This window comes from Equus asinus, chromosome 20, assembly GCF_041296235.1.
Source record: "Equus asinus isolate D_3611 breed Donkey chromosome 20, EquAss-T2T_v2, whole genome shotgun sequence".
Lineage (NCBI taxonomy): Eukaryota > Metazoa > Chordata > Mammalia > Perissodactyla > Equidae > Equus > Equus asinus.
Window position 1 is genome coordinate 86,640,728 of NC_091809.1, and position 4,934 is coordinate 86,645,661.

Sequence of the window (4,934 nt, forward strand, 5' to 3'; positions counted from 1 at the left end):
GAACACAGACTCAGATGACTAAGACTCTTCCTCTGGACATGTACGAGGATCACATCTATCCAAGTACGTGAGTTGATTTTTAAAAAATATATAGAATATCTAACCACAGAAACATATAAACAGTAGATACTTAAAAGGTCACTATTATTAATAGTTATGTGCTAGTCACTTTCTATATATTCTGATTTTCACAATATCCCTGCAAGGATCTATCACATCCATCTTCTCAGGTGAGGATACTGGGACACGGATTTACTTACCCAAGGGGTTAAGCTAAGATCTGAAGCCAGGTGTGTTATGAAAGTTCTCACTTTTTTCCTTCAACTTTATTAATTTAACATCCAATTTACCCAAAATCTTGGGAACATTTCAATTTGAAATATTCTGGCTTAGTGTCCCCCCAAATATTTGTGGACCTTTTGTAGCATGGGCACTGACCTTTTAGTTTAGAAGATATGTATATATACCCACGCATGTATATACACACAGTATATTGTGTATGTATAAACATATGTATATAAGTGTATATTTAAAAATACACCACGAGATGGTTTACAACAGCTTCATCAAACTCCTTTTAATCAATCCTTTGCATGTTCATAGATTTCAAGTGACTGGGCAACACTGTGTGTGAAAAGATCACCAGCTTTGTTTCAGGCTCAGGCACAATTTGCCTAACCTCTTCCTTTAGGTCTGTTTCCTGTCTTTAAATCTGGAGATAATAAAACCTACCTCATAAAATTGGTGTTTGTACTAAATAATAACGTATCTAATGTTCTTATTAATGTATCCACCATGCCTAACGGTGTCTTGCACATGACATGCACACCAATGATAACTGTAAAGGAAGGAAGAACTATGAGTACAGTGTGGTACAGGATTTGAAACACCTTCCACACAGGAAATTTGACACTGGTTCATGATTCAAAACGACTCTGCCTGGTCAATTTTTTTCTACCTTGTTGAGATATTATTGATATATAATATGTGTAAGTTTAGGGTAAACAATGTGATGATTTGATATATGTATATATTACAAAGTGATTACTACAATAAGGTTAGTTAACACCTCCATCCCCTCACATAATTACCATTTTTTTGTGTGGTGATAACATTTGAGATTTACTCTCTGAAACCCTTTCAGGTATATAATATAGTACTATTAATTATAGTCATCAGGCTGTACATTAAATCCCCAGAACTTATTCATCTTATAGCTGGGAGTTTGTACCCTTTGACCAACATTTCCCCATTTCCCCCAACCCTCAGCCTCTGGCAACCACCATTCTACTCTCTATTTCTATGAGTTTGGCTTTTTTATTCCACATAAAAGTGAGAACATACAGTATTTGCCTTTCTCTGTCTGACTTATTTCACTTAGCATAAAGCCCTCACAGTCCATCAATGTTGTCACAAAAGGCAGGATTTCCTTCTTTTTCATGGCTGAATAATATTCCATTGTATATGTGTATATATATCGCATCTTCTTTATCCATTCATCCATCAGTGTACTCATATGTTGTTTCCATGTCTCGGCTATTGTGAATAATGCTGCAATGAACATGAGGGTGCAGGTATCTTTTCCAGATAGTGATTTCGTTTCCTTCAGATATATACCCAGAAGTGGGATTTCTAGATCATGTGATAGTTCTGTTCTTTAAAAAAAAATTTGAGGAAACTTCCTACTGTTTTCTATCATGGCTGAACTAATTTACCTTCCCATTAACATTGCATAATGGTTCCTTTTTACCCACATCCTTACCAAAACTTGTTACCTTTTTTCCTTTTGATTATAGCCATCCTAACAGGAATGAGGTGATATCTCATGATTTTGATTTGCATTTCCCTGATGATTAGTGATCTTGAGCATCTTTTCATGTTCCTGTTGCCCATCTGCATATCTCTTTTTGAAAAATGTCTATTCAAGTCCTTTACCTATTTTTTAATGAGATTGTTTGTTTGTTTTTGCTATTGAGTTGTATGACTTCCTTATATATTTTGGGTATTACCCCTTATCAGATAGATGGTTTAAAAATATTTTGTCCTGTCCCATTGGTTGCCTTTTCATTTTGCTGATTGTTTCTTTTGCTATTGTACCTACTCAATACATATAATATAATATAATAAAATATATATTCTTCCATATATATTATATTAATACACATATATTAGGTGGTCATTCTATTTCTGCTGAATAACTGGAAGCAGGAATTGCTGTGGAAATTGAGCAGAGTGTCAAAGAGCCCAGCTAGGATAGAGCTCGCTGCCCACGCTGCATCCTACGACTGGACTTGAAAGGAGAAGAAAAGGGAAATGTGGGCAAGGGGAAGGGGAAAGTTCTCCCCTGCTCCACCGTCTCGTCGTGGAATCCAGCCCAACCACAAGGGGTATCTGAGGGTCAGTTCCTAGCGACTGAGGCGCCTCGAGAACCTTTGCACCCATCCCCGCGGAAACCGGACTGTGCAGCCTTCCTGATCCCCCAGTCCAAAACGAGGACATGAGCAGTCCCAGCCAATTGGAGATGAGCAGAGAGACGCTTGTAGTCCACGTGTGGACAGATGAGAAGGCGGGGCGGTCTGGCGCTCAGTTTTCTTCTGCAGCTTAGTTTTTCCTGCCGTTTCCTTGGCTTCCTAGAAACCACCTGCTGAGTAGGCGCAGATATTAAATGTCTTTGAAGGCTTCCCTTTGGCTACAAATGGTCTTGCAAAGTGGGCTAGCCCTGCACTCTTTCCTTAATCTGCAAAGATGTGGGGTGAAGGGAACAGACAACAGTGTAAACAGTACAAATGGAGTCCTAATTCTGCCCGGAGATAGTCATAGGTAGACTATAAAAAAGACATTCCTGGTAGAGAGCAGAGCAAAGGCACAGGTGCAGAGGTGCGATAGAACACGCACAAGAAGAGGGATCCTAGAGCGGTCAGTAGTTGCCAGAGAGTCCAAGACTTATTCCCCTTGCTAAGAAATTTGAGTTTTGACTTTATCCAAAGGATAAAAGGAAGCCACAGGGGAATTTTAAGATGGGGAGTGACATGTTTAGATCCAAAAGTATACCAGGAAACAGACACTTGGGATTTTCAACAGATTTATTAGCCACAAAGTTTATTACCAGATGGTCACTCATGAACATGTGTGCTCAGACTGAACTGAAGATATGAAGCAAGAAAATATTTGTACCTGTTCAGTTCTGTTTATAATCCCTTTTCCTCTTCCGCTAAAAAATTCTACTCTAAGGAGGTTAGATCTTCAATGTGCCCATGGCTCTCTGCAGTGAGACTGAACCTTCTTATGGACATACTGTGATCAGTCATGAACATCTAGTTTCCCTTAAAATCTTTCAGGGTTCGACCCTCTAAATTTTAAGATCGTTGTTCTCAATCATGAGTGTGCATGAAAATAAATGATTTAGAACTTTGAAACACTGCTATAAGTATTTGTTGCTCGACCAGCATTGTGGAACATGCTGGTGTCTTATATCTTATATCTTATAATCTTAGAAATTAGAGCTTGGGACCATGCAAGACTATGCAGTGAAAAGGAAGGCCATTATAAAATAATGATAAGAAAAGATCAATATTCAATACTGTACTCAGAAGGGTTCTGGGAAGATGGCAACATAACTTTGATTTCCTCTTTTTAATTTTGTGTGTGAAAAAATTCAACTAAGAAAATACAGTTCAACAAGAATATACAATCCTGTCACACAAAAGAGAGCAAAAGTTCTTTCTAAATTTGGGATTTGTGTGAGTCTGTTGAGAGTAAGGTGGAAGGCAACTGACCTACCTTGGAGGAAAGCTCTCATGAAACCATGCTGGGAGGCCCTCACTTCAGAGCCTCCAGTAATTGGCCCCTGTTGAAAGAACTCTGCCTCATGTCTCCATGAGTCTTACCTTGCTTGAGAGTGTGGGCTGGCCAGCTCACCTGTGCCATTCCTCTTAACCTTCCTAGGAAGAGGCCTATCTACTGTTCAGTGAGAAGGAGGCAGGACACTATGAGAACCCAATTAGCAAAGAACAGTGATTTGTCAAACCATCATTCATAACCAACGAGCAGACAAAGAGAAGCAAGTAATGTGGGAAAAATATCAGAGCTTGAAAAAAAGGGAACAAATCTGAGAAATCAGACCAAATGGCCTGGTAAGAAACAGGGTAGAAATGAGAGAACTTAAAAAAAAACCTGAATTCATAGCATCAGTGAGAGCTGAGAAAATCCTGTTGTCTTAAAACCAAGAATAGGCTGCTACAGAAGAAAAGCAATGTGCAAATGAAAATGAATTACTGGAAATAGAAATAACAATAAAATAGAGTGTGCACATTTTATGGGAGATAGTTGGTTGGTTATGAACCAATAGAGGGAGGAAGTAGGAGTATTTTCTTGAATCCCTAAACCCCCAAGGTATAAAGAAACAAACAGAGTAGCCATTGTCTTTCTGCACAACAATCTTGAAGAACGTCAAAAATTGATCATGCATAGTTCTTTGTTTTTCAGCAAATATATAGACTTGGATAAGAAAAGATAAGAGACATGGAAGGCAAATACAGACATTCCAGAAGGAAGGAAAGGAAAGGATGGAGCAGATGTAGTAAAAATCAACATTCAGGGAAATAGCTACGAGAAAATTTCCAAAAGCCAAAGACTCAAGTCTTAAGATGCAATATGCTCACTCATTCATAAAAGATCAATACCTAGATAATTTCAGATGAAATTTCTGAGCTCCAAGAAAAAAGAAACCATCTAGCATGCATCTAGAGATCTATGCCTGCAAAGTAATGCTAAATCATACTGGCTAGCAAGTAAGCTCCACAGAAGCATTTGTCTGTTTTGTTCACTGATACATTTTCATCACTTAGAAGAGTGCCTATTCATAGTAAGCACTCAAAAAACATTCATGGATGAATTAGCTGACGTTAAGAAATCAATCTCTACCTGAGGTCATG